The following is a 26,898-nucleotide window of genomic DNA, read 5'->3' as shown; positions in this document are numbered from 1 at the left end:
GGAGAAATAAAAGCAAATGGGGAAAAAGCTGACACCGTGTAGGGAAAGCAGGTGAGCGTTTGTGGAGTGCATTGGGAGGTTGTCGTAATCTGCTTGAGGCCAAGAAGTTTTGCCGGCTTACCGCTTCCTCTCTACAGCTTGCAGGTGAGTTGTAATGGCAGACCTTAGCAGAATGGTGAAGGAGAACCTTGATCATTCCCTCCCCATTAACAGGAGCGCAGTGCAATGGTGATGAAAAGATCCAGAAAGCTGCAAGATCCTGATACATCTCTAGGGATATTGGCAGAAGTGAGCTGCAGCCTAGAGGTCTTGCAGGTTTTCTACCTCTCATATAATGACCATTTCCCCACGAGGAATCTGCCCCTGGACAGCCTTCGAATGTTAGCAGCTTTTAGAGCCCCCTTCACATGAAGATGCCTGCTGTCAAGGAGCTGGGTTGAATTTCGGCCATTTTTAATCCACAATGAGGGGCATTGCCAAAACTGGATTTACCACCCTCAGTTGCGCATCCCATTGGTGAGCAACCAGGGACAAGCCCGTATGGAGAGGGAAAGGCGTGATAGTCTCTGTAGCATTGTCCCACCCTTGCACCTGCCTTCCACTCTCCATTTCCTGCTCCAAGTAATTTTTTCTTTTTAATGGTGAGCCACACTGTCAAAGTATTCCTGGTCTTTTTAGGATCAGGCAGGGAAAAACAGCCCCTTTTCTGTTTTCTGGAGATGGGAAATGAGCTGGGAAAGGGGAGTGGGGGGGGGTGATCAAGCATCCTTCTCTCAATCATACAGGGTCTGAGCACACCGTTTTATGGAGCTCATAAAATGACTTTTTGAGCTCCAGGACCATGTTCAGTGTCTCAGTAATCCACCCAAACAGAAATAAAGTCCAAAAGAACATGAATCCCAAAAAAGGGAGAATGCTGTATCATTCTGGCGTTTCTCCATAGCAATACGCTAGCATTGATTTTTATTAAAAATACATCTGTGTTCTGGCATTACTGCATAACAACACATATGTGCCTGTTTTTTTAATTTAATTTTGGGGCTCAGGGGGGGAAGAAAGTTTCAATCCACAAGAGAACTGCTGTGCTGGGATTAGTGGCTTGCTGTGATTGACAAGCCAAGGAGCAGATGGAGAAGTTTTGCTTTCCCTTGCAGCCTCATCAGGAGGCAAAAAGCCGCAACGGTGCAGAGGGAGAACGCAGGAGGGGTCTCTCATGAGGAGGGTTGTAAACATGAGTTTTACCATCCCACATTTGCACGCAGGAAGCCAATCATGTTTTACCCCTCCATGCGGAAATGGTCCAAGATACACGATCTCCATGCCCTTTAGGGCAGTGGTCCCCAACCCCCAGTACTGGTCCGTGGATCAGTCTGTACCAGGCCGCAGCTCCTCCTCATCCTCCTCCCTGGCTGCTGCCTCGGGGGCTGCCCTGCCACTCTGCTGCCAGCTCACCTTTGGTGCTCTCCAGCTGCTGCCATGGCTGGGACTCCCCCTCAGCGTGGCTGTTGCTGGCAGCGCCCCCCAGCAGGCGGTGGAAAGTCAGGGGCACCAGCGGGAAAACAAGTGGAGCAGGGTCTCAGGCGGCAGTGACATCCCTCGGCAAAAGACTACTCCCCCCCAGGCATCTGTAAAATTGTCAAGCATTGACCGGTCCCCGGTGATAAAAAAAGTTGGGGACCACTGCTTTAGAGCAGTGGTCCCCAACCTTTTTATCACCGGGGACCACTCAACGCCGGGGACCACTCACTAGGGACCACTCAACGCCTTTTACTGAGGCCCAGAATTTCATATTCTGAAATCTTGTACTCTCAACCACTGCCCTAACGCTCTCTGATCGCTATGATAATGTTTAAACATCCCTTCAAAATAAGATACAGACACGCCACAACAATGAACATAAGGAACATTTTATTTTCATGGAAATTTTAACTCATGACAATGACAAATCAATGGGAACCCTGAGCTTGTTTCTCTGCAACGAGATAGTCCCATCTGGGAGTGATGGGAGACAATGACACCCAAAGTGTGTTGTAAAGGGCCGGGGGGGGGGGATGAAGTAAAGGGCCGGTGGGGGGAGAGAAGGCATCCTTCGTGGCCACCTCCAATTAGTCGAAGAACCACATGTGGTCCACGGCCCACAGGTTGGGGATCGCTACTTTAGAGGACTCAGGAGGGAGAAAGAGAGCAGAACAGAGAAACTTATCTTTGTTGGGAGAGACATGACAAATTCCTTTTGGCCTCCCTGGGTGTACACCGGGCCACAAAGGCACCTCTTATCCTGGACGGGACCATCCTTCTCCTTTGTATTATTTGTAGGAAGTGGTGGAAAGGGTCCCATTCAAGTCACAGAGGGTGCAGTCTACAAAGGTGCCTTGAACACTCTTGCATATATGTCGCGTGTCCTAAGCAACTCAGTGTCATTAAGGTTTCACTTACCATGATGCCCTAATGCCATGGACACACTACGGTAAAAGCCTTGTTGAATCTGAACCCAGCATGACTTCTTAATCAGAAGCAGGTTGCTCTTCACTGGCTATGTGCAATTGTCAACTTATGGTAAACTACTTCCCAATCATGCTTTCCCGAAAGTAAAGGTAATGAACGAATCAGAAACACACGGAGCTGGAAGAGATCACAAAGGGCCATCCAGTCTAGCCCCTCCCCCTTTCTCGGGGACTTAAAAATCATTCACTCCTGACAGGTGCTCATTTAATCTCCTCCCAAAAACTTCCAGTGAAGGAGACTGCACCACTCTCTGAGGCAGAATACTCCATCTATGAACAGCCCTCACCATCAGAAAATCCTTTCCCCTAAAACCCACATTGTTTGAGGAAAACCAGGATATGAGTGATCATCTGCAAGCTGAATCCTTCTTTCAGAAAATGCGATTAAAATAATTTGTGGTTTTTAATTATGCCTAAACCAGGCTTTCTCAACCAGGGTTTCATGAAACCCTAGGGTTTCCCAAATATGTGGGAGTTAATTATTTTTTAATATATGTATTTTAAAAAAATTGTTAAACATATATATTTTTACCATATATGGTCTTGTTGACCTCGCCCTTTTCCAAAATGGCCAATGATGGGCCTAGAGGGGGTGGGATGGGGAGGGCACACAGTGGGCATCTGCACAGCTATGCTTCCCAACCATAGTCTACACCAGGGGTAATCAACCTATGGTCCTCCAGATGTCCATGGACTACAATTCCCATGAGCATTTGCTGGCAGGGGCTCATGGGAATTGTAGTACATGGACATCTGGAGGACCACAGGTTGACTACCCCTGGTCTACACTACTTCTGGGATTTCTTGAAGCCTGATGAATATTTCAGGGGATTTTTAATTGTAAAAAAGTTGAGAAAGGCAGCCTTAAAGATTAGTAAGATTTTTAGGGTAATAAGCTTTCAAAAGTCAATGCTTCTTTCGTCAGATACTTTGAGAGATTTTTATGTATATATTTGACGATTGTATGCTGCCCCTCTCAGCAACTGCAGTCTCTAGAACGCTCATATTCTGAAATCTTGTTCTTTGTTTCTGGACTCAAATTTAGCTCTTCTACTGCAATATGGCTTCCCTCTGAAACACATTTAAAAAGCTACACATATGTCCATGTTGTATACACAGAAATTATCATTATCTAATGCTGTTGGCTGTCTTATACAAAAATCTTCATGCAACACTCTTGTTTATGAATATTACTTATTATACTTGTTGTGTACCCTATCTCTGTGCACTCAGGGAGGATTACATAAAAGACATACAAAAACAGAATATACAGACAAAATTCATGAGTGGGTTTTTGGGTTTCGTTGAGGAAGGATATCCATGATATGGAGAAAGGACATCCTAATTTAAGCTTTACTCGTTGCAGAACTTTTGTGAATCTTTCGTGCCGATGGGTGAGTGACTAATGAAGAGAATGGCCCTGTTCGTTTCCTGAGTTATTATTTCAGTGGTGTTCGCACATGAGTGAAAAAGGGAACAATCCCCGTAAGAAGGAAAAAATAAAACATTATGCCACTTGCTGTTTTCGAACACCTAAATGCTCAGTAGCACATGATCTGTTACCATGGTAGTTTTACCATGCTTTAAAAAAAAAGAATTATAGTCTTTCACATTAATGTGCTAAAGGCAGCCTTTTTTTTAAAGCAATGCTGTTTAGTCTCATAATAAAGCATGTGAACCAGACCTTCGAGATTTTATTTTTCAGACCTTCTTAGTCACAGTGGTGTTCTCCAGGTTGATTCACGATCCTAGACAAGCACTATGAAGCCTGGACATGCTGAAGGGAAAACCTAAATTGATCTCTTAAGGCTGAAGAGACAATACAAGCGATATTAAGCATTACCTTGGCCCACTGCCTCTGCCTGACTTGTCAGAATTTAAAAGCCATCAAGTCTGTTGCGTTCTTGCCCCCAAAGATTGTCCTCTTTCCTGCCCTCGGGTGGTAAACTCTTTCCTCTACAATATACGGCAGTGCTTTAGACATTATGTTATTTCCCCCCGTGGTTTGGTCTTCTTCAGAAGTGTCCACACCAATCACTGCTTTAATGCTATGTTAATCAGAGATCAAGGGTAATCAAAGGCATTCTTTGATGTATGTAGATGACTTCCTGTTTTCAGTCGGTCCCTCCAACAGGAAGCCTGCAGGTCTGAGTTTCTTTTCTTTTTCTTTCCATTGTGGTATGGAGGTTCTCAGAGGAAAACCTGTACCTTTGAAAGACGTAGAACGTCATCTAATTATACAGGTGTTACCATCCTTCCGCATAAAAGGAAGTAATTGCTAGGTGATTATAATTTTCTCATGTTTCCTGGGTCAGTTAGAAGAGTTTTCCATAGCAAACCTGGCAAGCTTTAAAAGAGAAATATATATATCTGCTACAATATATTCTAGATTTGCACTTTGAGCACAAATCCTATCCTACCCTACCCTACCCTACGCTATGCTATGCTATACTATCCTATGCTATACTATACTATACTATACTATAGCAGTTTTTTAAACATCTCTTGCATTGAAAAACATTATGAACTAGCGAATAAGGTAACTATCCTGCAAGCATCAGATGCTGTATTTATTGATGCCTGAGAATCCACAATGGAAGATGTTGTAAAGAGGAGACTCAGCTGTTTTATACCGCCATGTCATTTAATCCTGCTTCAGCAGTGAAGACAGCTGAATGGGAATCGTTGCAAGGTCCCTGACCCTGCAGCTGGCCAGGGAGATACCTTTCCACCTTTAGGTGGTGAGAAGGTTATTGGGATAAGGCTATGCTTTGAATAGTGTGCACAGAGTTGTGAAGTGGGGGGGGGGACAGGACTTACAGATCTGTATAGAGCTTTTATGAGGCAAAAGAGAAGATCTCGATAAGTTTGCCCTTTGTTACAACAGACCAAAATAAATATCTGCTAAAGCCAGCTTACATAACTTTTTACCCTGGAGAACAATAAACAAAGACAAGCTTTTATGTTGGCCAGATGCTCCACCCAGCCCACAGCTGTTCTGGAAGGTCATTACAAGAAGGTCCCTCTAGTTCAGAGACTACGTCCTTGTAACAGGTAGAAAGAAGAGAGCACTTCTTGCTATACTGCCTCTTTTATAATATGATTAGAGGCAAACTTGTGTAGCCAGGACTAGACAGATATTCAGATCTGTCAACAAGGGAAATGATAAAGAAGCCGCTAAGTGATGGAGGAAGCCGTACAACCATCTGCATTGCTACATTTTGTGCTGCCACCATCAAGATACGCAACACCAGCAAAGGTTAAATAAGATTAATTAAGTACCTTCATTTTATACAGATTTTAGATTGGTTGTTGTTCTGGATCTAGTCAAATTTCTTAAAAATTAAAAAAAAATTCTTACATTTCTTAAATTAAAAAATAATAATCTTAATTTTCTTAGATAGCCTTTTAATTACTGTGTTGTTGTTCTTTGTTTGAGGAGTCACCAAACTATCCTTAACACTATTTTGCTCCTTATATTTGGGAAACAGCCTCCTGGGAGGAGACTGTCCGGGGCCTGCCCGTCCAGGTCCACCCTGATTGACCCTCCCCTCTGGCTCCCACCCTCCCTCCTTGCCTGCTAGCAGCACTACTGCCTCCAGACATGGTTTTGCTGCTGAACGGGAGGCTGGGCTGCAGAGATGCTGCCGATGAGTAGGAGCCGGGGGAGGCTTTCCAGCCTCCCTTGTGCTGCACAGCGCTGGCGACATGGCTTTGCCATTGAAGAGAGGCTGCCCCAGCCTCCCTTCAGCGGCAAAGCCCTGTCACCGGCTCGGGAGGGGCTCACGGCCGCCAGGGGCTTTCCACTACCCCTTTCACAGCCCATTTTTAAAATGGGCTTTGCTACTAGTACATATATATATTACATATTTTGTGCTGTGAACAGAGACATTTATTTCTCTGAACTGTGATGCTATTCCAATGCTGTTCTAAATGACTATAAATAAATAAATGAATGAATAAACAAATTAACAGTGTGTGCCAAGGAAAGCTACCTAACAATGAACCAACAGCCTGTCCCATAACTCCAGACCACCTTCTGGCCTCTTTGGCTGGCAGGCGGGTGTCAGAACCCCAAGGTTTCTGCCATGATGTATGGGTCTGTTTAGCTGAAGTGTAGCCATGTTTTAGTGTAGCAGTTGTCTGAACTCCTCTGTAACCCTGAAACTTTCCACTGTCTTTGTGCTCATTATGTTATCGCTGCTTGCAATTGTTGCTGTGCTCTCCAAGGTCGATGCTGAGGCTCCCCTCTGCCTTGGACTAATTCCCAGACGGGTACCTGGGATTGGGGGGGGGTATTTTGTCTAAGGGGGATGTGAACTGGCATTGGCGGGAAAATGGAAGGTTAAGAACTGCAGTTTTTGCCCTGGTTACTAGTTTCGGCTTTGTAAGTCCTGGAAGAGCTGTTTCGAATAAACAAACTTTCTTTTTACAAGAGAAGTGTTTATTTCAAGTCTGTCATCCTGACAGTGGGGTAGGAATGGGAAATTAAGAAATAACCCTTGACATCTTTGGGGCCTGCTAAGCACTCAATCAATCAAAATAAAAGAACCAAGGTGTCATGAGCAAAATTTAGTGGAAAAAAACAGATCTAATATGTTATTTAAAAAAAACAACACCTCAACTTAGGGAGTAGCATAAAAATCCCCTCAAAATTTGAGTCCAATGGCACCTTTAAGACCAACTAAGAGTGCAGATATAAGGAGAAAGTAAATTAGTAGCAAATTAGCAGACAGCATGACAACATCCTAAATATTCAGTATGAAGATAATTCATTGCTAGAATGATCATACTGCTTATTTCGGATGTTGTGCTGACAATTAATAATTTGCTGCTAATTTACTTTCTCCTTATATCGGTACTCTTATGGTCCCTGTTCCGTTGTCTGAGGAAGTGTGCCTGCACATGAAAGCTCACACCTTGAATAAATGTTTGTTGGTCTCAAATCTGCCACTGGGCTCAAATTTTGTTATGCTACTTCAGAATAAAGATGAAATGATGATCTATAGTTTGAGGAAGGGAAAATATATGAAAGTATAGGGGAAAATGTGATTTTAAATGTTTTATTTATTAACGTAGCGTGAGGGTTATTGGTCTGTCTGATAACTATTTCTGTCATTTCTTTTTTGTTTTCTTATTTTTTTTCTTTTGATTGTGTTTTAAAATTCTTAATACAATATTGATTTTAAAAAGAAGAATTGAGGGCAGATCCTCCCCGTGTGATTCCAGCTCAGGTCATACCATGTAGGAAAAAAAAAACTAGTAATTGTCCAAGCTTATTTATTGCTTATATATGTGTGGGCTATCATGTAAGGTTATAAACTCTGATTTGAGAAACTTTTGCAGAATTTTTTTTTTGGGGGGTGGACTGGGGAGGACAGAGTTTTGGGAGGGGAGATGGAAGATGTCACCCTGCCAACTAAAATTGTGTCTAGTCAAGGCTATGGTATTCCCAGTTGCAATGTGTGGCTGCGAAAGTTGGACCACAAGGAAGGCTGAGCGTCAAAGAATTGAGGCTTTTGAACTCTGGTGCTGGAGAAGACTCTTGCGAGTCCCTTGGACTGCAAGGCGAACAAACCGGTCAGTCCTAGAGGAGATCAGCCCTGACTGCTCCTTAGAAGACCAGATCCTGAAGATGAAACTCAAATACTTTGGCCACCTTATGAAAAGGAAGGATTCCCTGGAGAAGAGCCTAATGCTGGGAGCGATCGAGGGCAAAAGAGAATGAGGTGGCTGGATGGAGTCACTGAAGCAGTCGGTGCAAACTTAAATGGACTCCGGGGAATGGTAGAGGACAGGAAGGCCTGAAGGATCATTGTCCATGGGGTCGCGATCGGTCAGACACAACTTCGCACCTAACAACAACAATGGAAGATGTCATCGAATCCACCTTCAACGTGGCTGTTTCCTCAGAGGAAGTGATCTCTCTTGTCTGGAGATCCGTTGTCATTCCAGATCTCGAGCCCGTACACCCTTACCAGCGTGACCCTATTCGTCTCTGGTTTAAATCTGAAGCTCATGTACTTATGCACTATCCTCTTACTCTGGAGAATTCCCATTGAGGTAAGTGGATCTAGATTCCAGATAGCTGCCTTGCTTCCTTATTTTCTTTTCTATATAAGTTGGAAGAGATCTTTCTTGCCTTCTGAACTTTCTGACCAAAAGAAGAACTGTATAACTCAGTGCTTTCTCAAAAGGTATATTTAGGCCTTTGCTTGATAAAACTCCTGGTCCTACTAACTCATCCTCAAGTGTATCAACCACTCCTTATTTAGGATTCCATGCCTAGTGTTCTAATGAGGTCGGAAAGGTCAGTACCAGCTGGCAGGAAAGGTCAGGATGGGTTATGCATACATTCTTTCCCCCTAGGTTGGTATTCAACATGCGGGAAAAGTGGCAGGTGGAGGGTTGAGAGGTGGGGGAGCTGGGAAAAGAGTTGTGCAGCTTGCATTGTGTAGCAAAATAATGGCATGATTTGACAGGTAGCCTTCATTACCCTTTCCCATAGAACACGCAGTGGTTTTTTTACAGCTATTTATATAGCCGTGGCAGAGGAAGGGCATGGTGTGAGCTGTTTTTGAAAAAATTTGCAGTCTCTAGAATTTCCTAAGATTCACACACACACACCCTTTATCTTGGGAAGTAGGCCACTTCTATTCTAAGACGTGGCGCATTTAATGCCTGGTCTTTCTTGCCAATAGAGAAGTACAAAAATTTTATACTACTCTTTTGTGTCACAAAGTTTCCTTGTTATGAATGCTGCCTTGTTTCAAATGTCTGTTCAGTGGGGCCATCGCTCACCATTAGGAATCAGTGTTTCTGAGCGTGGTTGATGGGTAATATGTTCTTTGCAAAGGGGGGGGGACATCTGGATGCCAGCACAAGAAGCCTGAAATTATTTCCCACATTACCGAATATAAATTTGCTTTGGCTCCCGATATCTCGTTACACAAGTAGAAGGCTTATCTGCTCATACAGGTAGGGCCTCTGATTACGACCCGCATCTGCACCCACCTAGGCTATTCTGATGGAACTCTTCACCCTCTGATTTCTGGGGACCACAAACAGGAAAGGGGTGGGGGAGAGATTGTCAGGTTTCTTTATGCGAGGTAGGGTTGTGTCCTCTGGCACGCTTCAGCTGGCGATCACAAAAGGCCAAAGCGGCCAGCAGCACAGAGGGGAGGGGCAGCGCTGCTGCCAGCACACCAGCCAGTGCCCCTCCCCTCCCCTCAGGCCAGTGGCGCTGGCCGCTTTGCGCTTCACTGATTGCTGAAGTGGCTGAAGTGCGCTGGAGTGCACCACCCTAATGCGAGGCCTCCTCAACCAGGGTTTTGTGAAACCCTGGGGTTTCTTGAGAGCTTTGGAGGGATTTCTCAAATGGTTGGGAACTAACTAATTTTGTATATATTTTTAACATTTGTTAAACATTTATTGGGTGCTGTGACCATATATGGTCATGTTGACCCACCTATCCCCTCCCAAAATGGCCAGCGATGGGCCTGGAGGGGGTGGGAAGGGGAGGGGCTCTGGGAGGGCATGGACACAGCTCTGCTTCCCAACCATATTCTGCATGATTGTGCCACTTCTGGAGTTTCTCTAAGCCTGAAGAATGTTTCAGGGGCTTCTCAAGGGTTAAAAAAAAAGTTGAGAAAGACTGCTCTATGCTGACAGAAGTGTCTTCTGCCTTTGTGGCGGGATCTTTGGAACCTAGCTATTATGTAAGGTTTCTGCAAACATAAATACAGTATCCAGGATGTAATGCATTTTGAAGTGATCTCTGGGAATGCTTATCAAATATATATTTCCCCCCAAAGCCCACAGGCAATGTATAGTGCAGTTATTGGAAACATAATATGTATTTAAAAGTGTACGATATCTGAGATTTGTATATAAGTGGAGCTGCCTGAATAATGTACATCCATTCTTATGGATCCTACACCCTCCTTTTTATTCTATGCTCAGCAGCTTGGTTAAGGTCAGCCCAAAGCCCTCTTTTGGCTTCAGCAATAAAGAAAGGATTCCAGATGGCTTCCAGAGGAAGAGGAAGGTTTGCTGTATTTGTGATGCCACAGAGCTGAAAATGGCCTCGAGTTCTAGCATTTCACTGTCTCTGCTAGTGCCAGCGGCATAGGATACTAGGAAAAACAGGGTCTAGGCACAGATGAAAACAAATTTCATTTGCTAAGAAAGCCCATCTTAGAAATAAGCATCCTGCCTAACATTTTATGTAGCACTTTTGCATGGGGGGGAAAAATTGGCTGCGATCCTATGAACACCGTACCGGGATTAAACCCCACTGAATAAAATGGGGATTTATTTCTGAGTAGACCTGCTTAGAATTTGCTCCCATCGGCTTGTAATACTTAGAACCACGATGGAGCATATAGCCTCTATATTATTATAATCCTTCATATTGCAGATGCTGAGAGAAAATGACTAAGATGAGAGGAAGAAAATTCAAACTCCTAGCCCATGCAGCCTCTGTTTACCTTAGTCTTGGGCAGGAAAATGAGAGGCAGTTAAACCACTTTGTGTTCCTTTTCAAGCTCTGCCATTAGTATGTGAAAGAAAAATGTTTTCCTTTTAAAATACAAATAACAGAATAGGGGAGCCAAACTGAAGGTTGAAACCAAAGGGAGGGGAGAGGAAGGTGATTGTAAGCCGCTTTGAGACTCCCTCGGGTTATGAAAAGCAGGGTGTATAAAAACCAACTCTTTTATCCAGCATCTCAGACACATTTTTTTTACATCACCTATCTGATGCTTTTAACTGGAGATCCCCATGATTGAATTTGGGATCTTCTGCAAGCAAACTGATGCTCAACTACTGAGCCATAGCCCCACCCTAGAGCTGGAAATCCACAAAAATCAGGGCTTCTCCTTGCATGCAGTAGACAGAAAGTAATTTAATGCAGAGGTAATCAACGTGTGGTCCTCCAGATGTCCATGGACTACAATTCCCATGAGCTCCCTGCCAGCATTTGCTGGCAGGGGCTCATGGGAATTGTACTCCATGAACATCTGGAGGACCACACGTTGACTACCCTGATTTAATGTGTATAATTACTTTTTATGTAATTTCTTTTTTAAAAATTCTCAGTACCAAAACGAATAACTTCAGGCAGGTAATAGTTATGATAATAAATTCAGACAAGAGTTGTGGATATGTACATGCTCTGGAAGGAAGGTCTTGCAGGTCTACTGAAAACTCTTTTGACTCCCACCTTGAAACTTCTCAGAAGTTTCTTCTGCAGAGGAACCTTCCCCGCACAAATTTGCTTTGAATTTGACTGTGACCTGAAAGCTAGTGTCAACTCTAATGTTGATGAAAGATCAGTTTTGTGGCTCAAAGAAGGAATCTGCAGGGATTCCAAACCGGGGTTCTATGGACTTCTGGGGGTCCATGGGAGTTTTGTAAGGAGTCCACAGCCTTTTCGCTCCTACCTTAATGGACTTGGCCACAAGCTTGGGAACTGGTCCCCCCCCATTGCTCCCCCTCTCGAGCATGAGTGAGTTATCTTGTGGTTTCTGTGCCTGGAAGGGGGCAGAGGTTGCCCACTTGCTCTTATCTTAAATCACCTCCTGACTCTCCCCCCTCAGTCCTCCTCAAACCTGCTTGTTACAGGTGACATGGCACTTCCAGGGACCTGGCAGGGAGGTGTGGCCAATTGACATCAATTTTAGGGCTCCTCGAAGCCTGAAAAATTATTTCTGGGTGTCCTCCATGATCAAAAAGTTGAAAAAGGCTGTTGGAGACATTTACAAAAGAGCATCTTGTGGCGCAGAGTGGTAAGGCAGCAGACATGCAGTCTGAAGCTCTGCCCATGAGGCTGGGAGTTCGATCCCAGCAGCCGGCTCAAGGTTGACTCAGCCTTCCATCCTTCCGAGGTCGGTAAAATGAGTACCCAGCTTGCTGGGGGGTAAACGGTAATGACTGGGGAAGGGAATGGCAAACCACCCCGTATTGAGTCTGCCATGAAAACGCTAGAGGGCGTCACCCCAAGGGTCAAACATGACCCAGTGCTTGCACGGGGGATACCTTTACCTTTACCTTGTTAGACATTTACAAGTTTTGAAGAAGTTCCCTTTACCTTTCCAGGGAGTGGGGAAATGATGTTGAAATGCTGACAGTGGTCATAATGCAGCTCCTGATGCCACAAGTACAAAGAAAAGGGACTGTTTAAATCTCCTACTGGGACAAAGTGTCTGAGAGATCGTTGGTGTCTAACCAGAGAGAGACTGTGAATGGGTTTGGCAACATATTATTTTTATTGCCAAAGTATACCTGTTTGCTGCTTGAGTACTTGAGCAGTTTTCAGCAAGTATCTCCCTTCACTTTCTAGAGCTTGATCTGGGCACCGTTTTTTTCCCAACATGGCATTTCTCACAGTATGTTTTTTTTTTAATCCTCCTTCTAGATGAGAGGCAAGAGGACGTTGATTTTGTTTTCTAAAGGATGACTGGCTTTGTCTAAAGCAAGAAATAGAACATTGATCTCAGTGGAAAATATAATTATACGGCAGGCCTCAAACCACTTACTCTTTCAGGGGGACAATTCAAGAGTAAGTGATCTGAAAATTGCATCCTTAAAGATGTTCACTAAATTCGGCACCGTATCGCCAGGTGTCTTCCCAGGGTCAGCAACTGCATGCAGGTTTCAAAAGCTCGAGCTCTGAGCATGCGTGCAGCTCTGTACCTGGATTTACATTTTGAATCTGGAAAACGTCGATTGTGACAAAGGGCTGAATCCACACTAAAGTTTTCACTAATGGATGGGGTTAGTATAACTTCTGACTAATCCCTCTTTCCTGCTAAGACTCTCAATTTGCCCTACATTCCATTCCTGAGGGACCCCAGTCTCCCAGAAACAGCAGTTTGGAGAGATCAATAGGCTACAGCGAGGGGGGGGGGGGAGCAGAAAAGCCAGCGTGGTGTAGTGCTTAATGGAGGCAGCCTTTAAACCAGTCTTTCTCAACTCTTTTGCCATTGAGAAACTCCTAAAATATTCTTCAGGCTTCGAGAAGCCCCAGAAGTGGTGCAATTGTGCAGAATATGGTTGAGAAGCATACTTGGGTACATGCTCACCAGTGGTCCTCCCCTTCCCTCCTCCTGCAGGCCCATCATTGGCCATTTTGGGGAGGGGCGGGTGGGTCACCATGACCATATATGGTCATCTTACCTGATAAATGTTTAACAATTTTTTTTAAAAAATATAAACATTTAATTAACTCTCACCCCTTCAGAAAACCCTTCCAGCATTGTCAAGAAACTCCAGGGTTTCAAGAAACCCTGGTTGAGAAAGCCTGTTCTAATCTGGAGCACCAGGTTTGATCCCCTACTCCTCCACATGCAGCCAGCTGGATGACCTTGGGCCAGTCACAGTTCTCTCAGAGCTCTCGGCCCCACCTACCTCACAGGGTATTTGTTATGGGGAGAGGAAGGGTAGGCAATTGTGAGCCATTTGCAGTGCAATCTTCATCATAGTTACATATTTCTAAGCACAATGATTTCAGCGGACTGTCCAACACAGGGGTCCCATACCTTTTTAAGACTGTAGGTACCTTTAGAATTCTGAAACGCGATGGTGAGTACAACTTCAAAATCATAGCTGCAGGAGGTGGAACCAACCACAAGGTGTCAGGGAGTGGAATTACATAGGCGGAGTGGACGGTGCTCATCCATTGTTGGTCTGCATCCTGCAGGGTTCTGTACTGGGACCAGTATTGTCTAACATTTTCATTAATGATTTGGATGAGGCATTAGCGGTTATATTGATTAAATTTGCAGGTGACACTTAATTGGGTGGGGTGGCTAATAACCCAGAGGAAAGGACTAAAGGAGATATGGATAGATTGAAAAATTGGGCCATAAATTTTAATCGGGAGAAGTGTAAAGTAGGGTTGCACTCTCCAGCATGCTTCGGCCACTTTGGCGAGCACCGATGCCCGAGGCAGCCAGCACAGCAGAACAGAGGGGAGGGGAGGGGCGTGGGCAGCACGTGAGCTGGTGCCTACATGGAAGGGCAGAGCTCTGTGCCTGCATGCCGGTGCCGGCTCATGCGCCACCCTCTCCACGCTGCGGTGCTGGCCGCCTCGGGTGTCGTGCTTGCTGAAGTGGTCAAAGCGTGCCAGAGTGCGTAACCCTAGTTTAAAGTATTACATTTGGGTAATAATAATGTGCATGAATATAAGATGGGGGATACCTGGCTTGATAGTAGTACGTGTGAAAGCGATTTAGGAGTTCTAGTGGACAATAAGTTGGATCTGAGCCAACAATGTGATATGGCAGCTAAGAAGTCTAACGTGATATTAGGCTGCATTGCTCGGACCATAGAATTTAGAGCAAGCTTTCTCAGTAAGGGGTTTGTGAAACCCTGGGGTTTCTTGAAGGCCCTGGAAGGGTTTCTCAAATGGGTGGGAGTTAATTAATTTTTATATATTTTTTAAAAAATTGTTAAACATTTATTAGGTGACATTACCATATATGGTCATGTCGAGCTTCCCTCCCCCAAAAGGTTAATGATGGGCCTGGAGGGGGCGGGAAGGGGAGGGGCCCCGGGTGGGCACGTACACAGCTCTGCTTCCCAACCATATTCTACACAATCGTGCCACTTCTGGGGTTTCTCAAAGCCTCAATAATACTTCAGGGGGTTTTGAACAATAAAAAATTCGAGAAAGGCTGATCTAGAGGAAGGGAAGTTAAATACCACTCTATTCTGCATTGCTTAGGCCTAATTTGGAATACTGCGTCCAGTTCTGAGTGCCGCAGTGCAAGAAGGATATTGACAAGCTGGAACGCATTCAGAGAAGGGCAACAAGGACGGTGGAGGGGTTGGAAGCCCTGCCTTACGAGGAAAGGTTAAGAGCATTGGGTACATGTAGCTTGGAAAAGAGGAGGGCAAGGGGTAATATGACAGCTGTGTTTAACTGTGTAAATGGTAGGCATGTTGAAGAGGGGGGCCAACTTGTTTATTGCTGCTTTAGAGACAAGGTCTAGGAGCAATCAGAGACGAGATCCCACTTAAATATTAGAAGGCATTTTCTGACAGTGAGGGTTGTTTGTAGATAAAATATGCTGCCTTGGAGGATGGTGGAGTCTCCTTTATTGGAAGATATTAGGAGGAGATTGGATGAGCAGCTGTCAGGAGCGTGTGATTTTTAGATCCCTGAGAAGGTGAGGGGGGGACTGGACTGGACTGGACGGCCCTTTGTGGTATCTTCCAGCTCTGTGTGATTCTGATTCTAGACTCTTAATAGTAAACCTAACATTTCAGGGAGAAGCTCAGCTTAACAGGGTGCCTTTAAAAATGAATAAATCGTCATCTCGTTTACCTTCAGTCACACAGCAAATATCCTTGTACTGCGGTGGTAGCTTCTTAAAATCAGATCTCTAATGGTCAAGCAGAATCCTTACTGGGCAAAATATTCTCCCACGTTCTAAAAGCACTTGGTGTGCTCCAGGAAAGTTGTTCACAGGTGCCACGGGTCCCATGGGCACCACTGAGGACCCCTTGTCAAACTCCTTTACTGTTTGTTTTCAAAAGGATGAGTTCTCTCATTGGACAAATTAACAAGACCATTAGAGTGATAGCTGTATCAGTTGTGATTTGGGAAGATCTTAATGCTTCTACTTTGCTTCAGTTATTTTTTTAGACGTCTGGCTGGTTCTACACCCCCAAATCCCATTTCATTATTTATTGAATGAATGCCCCGTCTTGTTGATTGTATTGACTTACTCGGTGTAATCCTTCTTGAGTCCCAGGGAGAAAGGCAGATTATAAATAACAGAATATGCCAGCAGGACATCGGTTGAGTGCTACACCAGCATAGCTCCAAGCATGTATCTTGAGACGATCTTTCTATTATATAAACGTTCTAAATCAGGCTTTCTCAACCAGGGTTTCATGAAACCCTGGGAATTCTTGACGGCCCTGGAAGGCTTTCCTGAATGGGTGGGAGTTAATTAATGTTAATATATTTTTTTAATTTGTTAAATATTTATTGGGTGATATAACCATACATGGTTGTCAACCTGCCCCCCCCACACACACACAAATGGCCAATGATGGCCTGGAATGGGTGGGAAGGGGAGGGGCACCAGGTGAACATGTATACAGCTATGCTTCCCAACCATATTCTGCACCACTTCTGGGGTTTGTCAAAGCCTGAAGACTGTTCTAGGGGTTTCTCAGCAGTAAGAAAGTTTATAATGGTTGTTCTACATAATAGCTCCATGATACACTGGCACAGGGCTTAGTTGTCTTCATGTGGTTTTCAGACTAGCTTTTGGTTGCATTGTTAATGCAGTACATTGATGTATGCTTGACTCCCAAGCCTTTTGGCTTTTCCACCTTATCAGAAACAATACACTCCTCTGAGGTTCCTTATCACTCGCTCATCATGACAACTCATAAACAAACCGATATCCTTTCCTGTAACTTCCGGTACCCTAGAATAATTTCGCAAAGCCTTTCAAAAGTACACTTGTGCCAAGATGAAATGTGGTGTGCAGCAGATGGGGCCGTTATGCCCTAATTATTTTGTGCAGCCATGTCAAGGCTAAAACAGTGAATCAGTTGTAACTCTGTGAAGAGTTTATGGAGTGCGCAGAACTTACCTCTGCTGATGAGCAATGTTAAGGACTATGTGCAAATTCTTTTCTACATGTGCTTGTGTCCTTCAGTGATTGTCCATTTCCAGTTAAAGAGAGTGTGAAAGGCACATTATGAGAAAATAGCATGGAAGCACCGAAGGCTTTTCTACCTGAACATAATCATAATAACAGCAACAACAGTACATGTGCAATGACTCCCATTCACTGTGCATAGGGCAAGTAGTATTTTTACTGTAGCAATACTGAATTTTACAGAAGTTGCAAAAATTGAATTTGAATTGAAAATGTGCCATTTCCCTCAATTCATTCTTGGTGACTACTGTATGGAAAGTAGTACATTAATATAATCACAGTTCATATACTGTTTTGGACATAAGTGGCAATAAGTGAAAACCTCTGCACACGGCTATGCCATTGGGCAAACCTTTTGTTTGATAGTTTATGGTTGCCTAGGTTTAAAACCATGGCCTATATAGCTCCAGGCTAGCCTGATCTTGTCAGATTTTGGAAGCTAACAGGGTCCATGTTGGATAGTACTTGGATGGGAGACCACCAAAGAAGTCCATAGTTGCTCCACAAAGGCTGGCAATGGTGTACCATCTCTGAACATTTCTGAACATTGAAAACCTAATGGGGTCACCATGTGTTGGTTGTGATTTAATATTTTTATTTATTTATGGTTGGATTGATACCCCGCCACTTCTTCAAGGACTCGGGGTGGTTTACAATAAAAACATCGATAAGTTAATAAAATCCCAATAAAACCCCCAATAACCCTTCAAGAATGGCAGCCAAGATACACCCTTTAACTCCTGAGCAGACCAATCAGGCTGGGGAGCAATGATGTGCATGCTGTAGCCTTAGTGGGCCCCACTTTTATCTTACTCTGGCCTCAACCTAGGACCTGGCAGAAGAGCTCCATTGTACTGGCCCTGCAGAACTATGACAGCTCCATCAGAGCCCTCAATTCTCCCAAGAGCTCATTTCAACAGGTCAGGGCCAGGACTGAAAAAGCCCTGGCCCTTAACGAGGCCAAGTAGGCTTTCCTGGAGCCAGGAGTCACCAACAGATTAGTAGCCGCAGAGTGAAGGTCCCTGTGGGAAGCATGAAGAGACAAGCAGTCCCTCTTAGGAAGGGCCCAAGCTGCAGATGGCCTTAAAGGTCAAAACCAAAACCTTGAAACTGATCCAGGCCAAGTTTGGCAACCAATGCAGCTGCCTCAATACAGGCTGGATATGAGTCCTCCATAGTGACCTAGTGAGTGACCTAGCAGCTGCATTTTGTACCAACTGGAGTTTCCAGTTCAAGGACAAAGGTAAGTCAGCATAGGGGGTGTTACAGAAGTCCAATATAGAGGTGAGCGTTGCATGGATCGCTGTGGCCAAGCAGTCCGGGGACAGGTAGGGTGCTAGTAGCTTTGCCTGGTGCAGATACACCCATCTGCCAAATTAACCCATCCTCCATTAATTTGTACAACCGCTTACAGAGCTCTCTGAAATAGTTGCCTATCTGGAAGGAATGAATGACAGCATTTATACATTGTTTCTGTCCTGAGCTGTACATTTAACTGATTGAATTCTAGTATTACAGCAGAGGGGGAAAAAACAAATTCTCTCTGCTTTCTTTATAGCTTGCATAATCTTATCAAGTTTTCCCCTCCAGACCTCAAAGCCCCAAGTTACACACCCATCTTTGTATCAGTTTGGTTGCCTTTTCCCTTCCTTTTTTAGATGGGGCAACTTAAACTATGCAAGATGTTCCAGCTGTGGCTGCATCTACAGCTTTATCGCAATTTATTACAGCGCTGTGTTATTTTCACCCCCTTTCCCTAAAACGGAATTTCCCATCTTTGTCACCGCACAATACCAGCAGGATCCTGAGATCTCTTTCCTGTACAGTCAAAGCCAATATAAAGGAACAGTTTATGGCAGGGTTTCCTACAGCGTAGTTGTTTAGTCATTTGTACTACAAAGACATGGTGCAATTTTTTTCTTTTATACGCATACTTATATAAAGGGGGCAAGCTTTCCCTCACAGTCTCCTAAAGTTAGCTTGTCATCTGTATCAGTAAGCTGTGGATAGGGACACTGAATTGTTAAATTACTGAGGAAGATCATTTTCCCCAAACTGTAGGATTCCAGGGCTAGCGTCTTACTTTCCACTCTCTGGTTTTCACTAGATTTCACAGTGGTCCCCAACCTGCGGGCCGCGGCCCGGTGCCGGGCCGCAAAGGCCATGGCACCGGGCCGCGGCTCCCTCTCCCCGCCCCGCCCCCGCAGTAAAAAACTTCCCAGGCCGCAAGCTTGCGGCCCGGGAAGCTTCTTACTGCGGGAGGCGGGGAGAGGGAATCAGGGCCGGGCCGCGCCTGTGCGGGCCACGCCCGCTCGGCCCGATCCGCGGGCGCGGCCCGTGGGCGCGGCCCGGGCGCGGCCCGGGTGCGGCCCGATCCGCGGGCGCGGCGTGGGCGCGGCCCGCGGGCGCGGCGTGGGCGCGGCCCGATCCGTGGGCGCGGCCCGATCCGCGGGCGTGGCCCGCACGGGCGCGGTCCGCGGGGGCGCGGCCCGATGCCCTGCCGGTCCCCAGCCTCGGAAAGGTTGGGGACCACTGATCTAATAGATTGAACAGTGTCATAGAATCATAGAATCAGAATCATAGAGTTGGAAGGGGCCATACAGGCCATCTAGTCCAACCCCCTGCTCAACGCAGGATCAGCCCAAAGCATCCTAATGCATCCAAGAAAAGTGTGTATCCAACCTTTGCTTGAAGACTGCCAGTGAGGGGGAGCTCACCGGTGTCTTCCTAAGCGAAAGTCCTTTCACGTCAAAATGTTTAGGAGGGCATCGCACACTGCTTAGGACTGCACAGTTAGCAGTTTGGGTGAGCTTGGAAAAAACTAATGTATGTGTCATTGTGTTAGCTTTGATTTATAGAGAAACCGTATCCTGATACTGCTGAAGTTATATTGTGTGATATAGGATGAGAGATTGTGTGTGTGTGTGCGCTTAATTTTTAATGCAATGTGTAAAGTGAACACTTTGGTGGATTCCCCTCACCCTTCGTTTATTTCATTTTACAGGGGTAATGCGCACATTTAAAAAGACAAAACCTGATGAACAAAGAAGGTGTGCAGAGAATATGGATAATCTAAATTACACATAGGGGTGCCAGTATCCAGGTGGGACCTGAGGATCCCCCGGAATTGCAGCTCATCTCCAGACTACAGATGCTTTAGAGGTAGACTATGGCATTCTGCTCCACGGAGGACCTTGCCCTTCCCATGCTCCATCCCCAAATCTCTTAGTTTCCCAGCCTAGATCCCCCCACAGACCACAGATGGCTAGGAAGGCCTAGCAACCTTAACTACATAAAACAAGGATTGATTTTAACTTTGCTTTCAACCACTAACGTTTTTCTATAGAGCAGTTTAGAGAGAGAGAGGTGGAACTCCAAGTCTTCCCTCCATAGCAACAGAATGAGGCAGTAGCTAGGGGTGGAGCTATAGCAGCAACTCCAGAATATTATAAATCTGGCCACAGTTAGCTGTGTTGTAGCACTTTAGCATACACTGAAGAAGAGATATAGCTTTCCCACACTTGTCCCATGTCACCTTTACTTAATCAACTATATATGTGGAGAAAAGATGTCCCAGCTTGGTGTACTCGTTAGGAGTGCGGATTTCTAATCTGGTGATCTGGGTTCGATTTTGCGTTCCCTGACATGCAGCCACCTGGGTAACCTTGGGCTTGCCACAGCACTGATAAAGCTGTTCTGACCGAGCAGTAATATCAGGGCTCTCTCAGCCTCACCCACCTCACAGGGTGTCTGTTGTGTGGAGAGGAAAGGGAAGGCGAATGTAAGCTGCTTTGAGCCTCCTTCAGGTAGAGAAAAGCGGCATATAAGAACCAACTCTTCTTCTGTTATTTCGGTTAAATCTCATTTACTACTTTCTTATCTTTTGAAGAGATCCTTTTTGGTCTGGATGGACCTTCATTGACATGAATAATTTGTACTACAGTTCTCAAATTACCATCCTTCCATAGAATCAAGAATAGGATCACTGAGTAAGACCAAGCCACCGGTAACTAAAATACAAAACTACACCAGTTATCTATACCAGCCTTTTTCAACCTTTTGACTGTGGAGGAGCCCCTGAAATAATTATTTAGGTTTTGAGGAGCCCTGGAAGTGATGTCAGCTGCTTGTGCCTCCTGCCATGCCCCCAGAAGTGACATCATCACCTGCATTAACAGGCAGGCTCAAGGATGAGGAAGAGACTGAAGGTGGTTTAAGGCAGGAGTAGGCATGCAGGCACATAAACCATGAAATAACTCACAATTGGGAGTGGGAGTAATGGGAGTGGTTGATTCCTTAGCTTGTGGCCGAGTCCATCAAGGTAGGAGGAGAAAGCTGTGGACCCCCTCCAGAGCTCCCATAGACCCCTGTTTAGAAACCTCTGATCTATACAATAACCTTACTGAAAAGTGAAATTATTTGAATACTCTTTTAGATGCAGCTTGTGAACTCCAAGCACATCCCTAAAGCACCATAAAATATGTTCTTATTCTTTTTGCATGCAAACACTAGAAAAAACACGAATTTTCCAGATGAGAAACAAAACCTTATTTCCAAACCAAAAGCACTTTGTTCAGTATGTACCCAAGGCAGTTATACTGTTTAGACGACTGTTTTTAGACTGGTAACATTTCATTACTACTTCCTTACCCTTTTATATTCATCCATTTTTTTCAGGAACCTCCTCTGGCTATTCATCCATCAGTTGGTAGTCAATCAGTTATCTTCCCATTGTCGGTAATGGCAATGTTATTTCTTATTCTTGTTGTATTTTTTTCTTCCTCCAGTTGCTGGCCATCTTGCTGCTGTTTTAGTCTACTGCAGTAAAATGGCTTCCATTTCTTTCTTTCCACCTGTAACATCATTAGTAGGGAAAAGGCATTGCTGTTCACAAAAGAAACTCACCAAGTGCCTAGCTTGGCTTCATTTGTACTCATTAATGTAAACGGCAACATCTTTGCCACTACATAGTTACACCCCATCTGCTCAGTGGTGCTTTAAGATAGGGCGTCACTAAAAAGGTAGAACTATGAGCAATGATGACCTTTGTTATTATGGTTTAAAAACAACACCAGTTGGAATGTGGGAATAATTCAGGGTCATATTAACTTCTTTGAGTTTTTTAAATGAAGAATGTTGGAACATCTCAAGCATGGTTTCTACCTTATCGAAATATCTGTGTTTTTACTGTATGCGTGATTGAAACGGATAGTCAGATTCCAAATATTTTCATCCTTATTTCATCCTATTTTAATTTGTAGTCCAAAAAGGGAATCTCCTTTAATCAACATACTGTAAGCGTTTTACTCTACCACACTTGTTCCGGTTTGCCCTTCATAATAAAACGGAGCTGTTCTGTAAACTTCTGATGAAACAGATGTAACTTCTGATGAAATGCTTCTTAGAGTTCAGCCCTGAATCCACGGAGGTTAGTAATGTCATTTGAAAAGCTTATACACCCAGTGCTTGAGGATACCCTTAATGAGCAACAAGCTGTCAATCACTTATGCTAATGAGTGAGTCTTTAAAAAGGATATCAAGTAGGGTTTTTTTTTTAATTTGCAGAACGTTAATGACTAAATTAGATTCTCCTTTGTTGTTTGGCTACTTTCAAAATATAAATGTAATACATATTGCTAGTAATAACACCCATAAAAAATAATCTGCAGTTTGCTCTTAGAGGTATAGAATGGAGGCTGCACCGTCTGATTTTCTGAGCGAAAGACAGATATTTAGGTACTTTCATTAAAGCGATTTAGGAGGAAGAAACAATAATAAAATGTCAAGAGTAAAATTACCTTTTTCTGTAAGTCCTAGGCATGAAACAATAGGAGTTGTTTCTGGGATTCCCTAGTGGTTAGATTACTTCTAGGGAAACAGTTGTCAATTATTGCCCAGTAAAAGAAACACCATTTAAGCAACTGAGAAATAATAAAGGAATTTAAAAATCTCTACTTCCATTTATAAACCTTAAAATCTAGACTTACTATGTCAAAAATAGCTGGAAAAGCCTAGACAGAAGTGTTCATCTGGTGCATCATTTAATCTTTAGGGGCAAACTTTACTGAGTGACTTCTACACACTTGTGTATTGGGATTTTAATTGATTCACATAGCAAAAAAAGAAACTGCAGCTCAGACCTTTGGGCATGAAATAAAGCTCTCGGTAATGGCTTTCTTCTTACTTGTGTTTCCTTGAAAGCAAGTCCCACTCATTTCAGTGGGACTTATTCTGATTAAATATGCTTAGGCTTCTGCCTTAGTCCTTGTGCAATTCTAGCCACTTTAAAGTGTAATAAGTATATTGCCAGAATGCTAATTAGGAATAGGATTACTTTTATGAACAGCAGTACAAATGGTTATCATGTCCGAAATAAAGATTGTGAGATATGAAACTGTCGTTACCCTTCACAAAACAAATATTAGTCATGTTTTCCAGACTCTAATGAATCCATGTTTTGTAAGGGAGATTTGCAACGGGATTTATAATAGGGGTGGACAGGAGTAGTGAAGCGAATTCCACGATTTGTGCCATGTTAATAACTTTAAGCAGCCTACTCGTCCGTTTTCCTTCCCTCGTAGTAGACCTAAGCCGATGCACAGGTTCATAGGCAGTGAAATCCGTAGTATGCCCGGTTTTATCAGACGAAACTCCCATGTGATCACACAGGCAGCGTCAGAGAGACTGAAGCGGCCAGCAATGTAAGCAGTAGGTAATGAGTCTTTGTGCAGAGTGTAGCTCTTATCACTGAACAATAAAGCATATGGTGCCGGCAATAAAACACAGGGCTGGGAAATTTAAGAAGATTCCGCTGGAACTGGGAAGGCAGATAAATACGTCACACTTTGCACAAGGACAAGCTAATTTGGTGCATAATTATTGGAAAGAGCGCATGGATTGGAAAAGCAACCATTTGAACAGGTCAGTTGTGGGTTTGTTTGTTTGTTTTTAAAATCTGTTTGGAATCATTCAGGGATATCGATGTTTTGACTCAGGTGGTAGCAGTTTTTGCTGTGAACAGTGTGTGTGTATACATATAATAATAATTATAATATATATATATATATTTCCATTTTTAAAGCAGCTTTTAAAAATTCAGCAAGGTGTGGCTTGTTTGATCCACATAAGTGGAATGCCCAGCTAAATAAACAGATCAAAGTGTAGTAGTCAGTCAGTCAGTCCACAGAAAATATTTGGTATTAAATCACTGCAGCCAAAAACCTTGCCAATCCATGAATCAGGGGGAGTGCGGACTCCTTGTAATAAGCCCCCAATGCTAATCACCTGCCCTGAAATGCTGTGCTATTTTAATGTAAGAACAATTTGTTATGCTGGTGTCTTGTCAAGCTCGTTATTTCGATAGGGACCATGTGGTTTCTATGCTTGCAATTGCCTTTTCTGCTCTTAAATGATAAATGGTATATCCCGGAATGTTAATTGGGGTATGTGTGATTTCCCTCCCTCCTCCAACCCTGCCTTTTGTGAAATATTTGATGATGAAAAGACAGATGCACACACATAAGCATCTAGTATACCCCGACTGGCTTTTAAGAACAACATATTTAAGACTTCGGTCCTTTCTCTTCCCCCATCCTCGCTTGATTATTTCATTGTGGCAATTATTATAATTTTGTTTCACATTCAAAAAAGAAAGATCTCAGATGTTCTCAGGGATCTTTGTGAGATGTGCTATCTTGAGATAGATAGATAGATAGATAGATAGATAGATAGATAGATAGATAGATAGATAGATAGATAGATAGATAGATAGATAGATAGATAGATAGATAGATAGATAGATAGATAGATAGATAGATAGATAGATCATTTCATATTTGAGAAATCAGCTTTGTGCAAAACAAAAGTTTTAACTGTGATGTGTGCATGCAACGTTTTCAAACAGGGATGTCGTTAATATACTTTCCGATCCTGCATGAATCAGAGCTGCTGATTTTTTAATGTGGATTTCATAGATAATAGAACCGTAGCTTTGAGCAGGGCTATTTGCAGTGGCTCAAAGCTACTGCAGGAAGGAAAATGGGAGAAACCAGGAAATAAGGTAATCCAGAGGCACTGCTGCACACAAACAAAATCAAATGCCCACTTTGCAACAGAACATTTTGGTGAATTAAAGGGAACCAGGGGGTTGTTTTGCTTCTTGTCTTGTTTTTCCTGTTTGGGTGCCCTGGTGAATACAGGTTCAGGTTTGCAGAGATGTTATTTCGGTACGGGCTGCTTGCAGTACTCCTGATCTGAAAATGGAAACAACCCCACTTTATTTTCCACTTGGTTTAAGCAGTGTTACTACGGCGTGTCTAATGCCCAGCTTCACCTGGAAGCTTGGCTTGTTGCAAGGAAGCGTGAATGAAGCCGTTGAATCTCCGATGAAAATCATCACACACACATCCTTATTATTACTATTATTATTATTATTATTATTATTATTATTATTATTATTATTATTATTATTATTTTAATCACCACATCTCTCTAGCTGCCTTTCAAATAGCCACATCTAACCCGTCGAAATTTTCGTCATCACTTTCCTCCCTGTATTTCCATAGGCTGCTTTTGGTCACCTTGGAAACCAGCTGCCAGAGCTTGATTTCCGCGAGGTATCTTGGAAGAGAGCAGTGTCACGGCCCAATATTCTTCCGAATTAAAACCCCCGGCTCCTCTGTTAGTCATAGCGAGAGAGTAGTTTCTCACACTCCAGTCGCTCCACAGCTTAATGGCAAACATAGCCCTCCCTCCCCTCCCCTCCCCTCCCCTCTGCTCTCCAGCGATTCCGGTATTCCAGCAGAACTGCAGCTTGACAATTTCTTCCCCTGCCAGCACTGTGTGCTGAGCTGATCTTGGCAGGCCTTCGCCAGCCGTATGCAAATCAGACCAGCACAGTAGCTTGGACTGCAGAGGATGGGGAGGAGGGGAGAGAGAGAAGAAATGGGTTCAAAGGTCAGCGAGCTGGTGGAAGGCTGGGACTGGGGACTGGGGGGGAAGAAATATATCCTGTCTGCTGCAGCCAGGGAGCCTTTGCCAGCAGAAAATGAAGCGGCAGAGTTTTTGTTTCCTCCCGCGTTGAGGTCACTGTGCCGTTGCAAGCACTGTGCGCTCTGAAAGTATCCCAACCCAGGTACGATCCAAAGATTTGTGTGGTTTTGGTTGCTCGGGGAAATGGATTGGGTGACGCTAACCTGGAGGGCCTGTGTTTGTCGCTCAGCTCCGGGAAGGGCCGAGCGGCTAAGGTTTCAAGGGATTTTCAAAAAGAAAAAAAATCTGGCTTTCTGAATTGCCTTTGTCGAATTCCAAATGTTGGGCCCCTCAGAATGGATTTACATTCATTTTAAGCGTGTGCTTGTACAGGATCAATGTGATGAAACGGTTTGGTTCAGTAAGAAATGGGTTAAATCTTTGATTAACATAAACGTGTTCCTGCATGGCTCTTGATTTACCAGTCAGACAGTGCAGTCCTAAACAGAGTTTAGAAGCATGCAGTTCTGTTTAGGATTTTAATCATAGTCCCCAATCCACATGACTTTGTGGGTGGTGTGGGCCTTCACAGGTTTTGCATGCACATCACTACCAGATTGTAGGTGTGACTGCTATGATGGTGCCAACCATATTTTGGGGTATCCAAGTTAAGGAATATGCATATGGACCTGACCCAGGAAGGATCCCCCTACAAGGAAAGGAAAATGGGAGAAACCAGG

General features: G+C 44.0%; 1 protein-coding gene across 6 annotated transcripts in view; it reads left to right on the top strand.

Annotated features, from left to right (window-relative positions):
• CSRNP3 (cysteine and serine rich nuclear protein 3) overlaps positions 1 to 26,898 on the top strand; it is a 132,922-nt gene that overhangs the window by 46,314 nt on the left and 59,710 nt on the right. Inside the window, exon 1 of one of the 6 annotated variants that reach the window (XM_077319853.1) lies at positions 23,802 to 24,109. The exons of 4 other annotated variants lie outside the window; for them this stretch is intronic. The gene's annotated coding sequence lies outside the window, so the exon portion shown is untranslated. Of the gene's footprint in view, positions 1 to 23,801; positions 24,110 to 26,010; positions 26,322 to 26,898 lie in introns of those variants that run through there. One more of the 6 variants, XM_077319854.1, reaches the window with a different exon arrangement.

Source organism: Paroedura picta, chromosome 2 (assembly GCF_049243985.1).
Source record: "Paroedura picta isolate Pp20150507F chromosome 2, Ppicta_v3.0, whole genome shotgun sequence".
NCBI lineage: Eukaryota > Metazoa > Chordata > Lepidosauria > Squamata > Gekkonidae > Paroedura > Paroedura picta.
The sequence above is the reverse complement of the archived record's forward strand: the minus strand, read 5'-3'. Positions and strand labels throughout refer to the sequence as shown.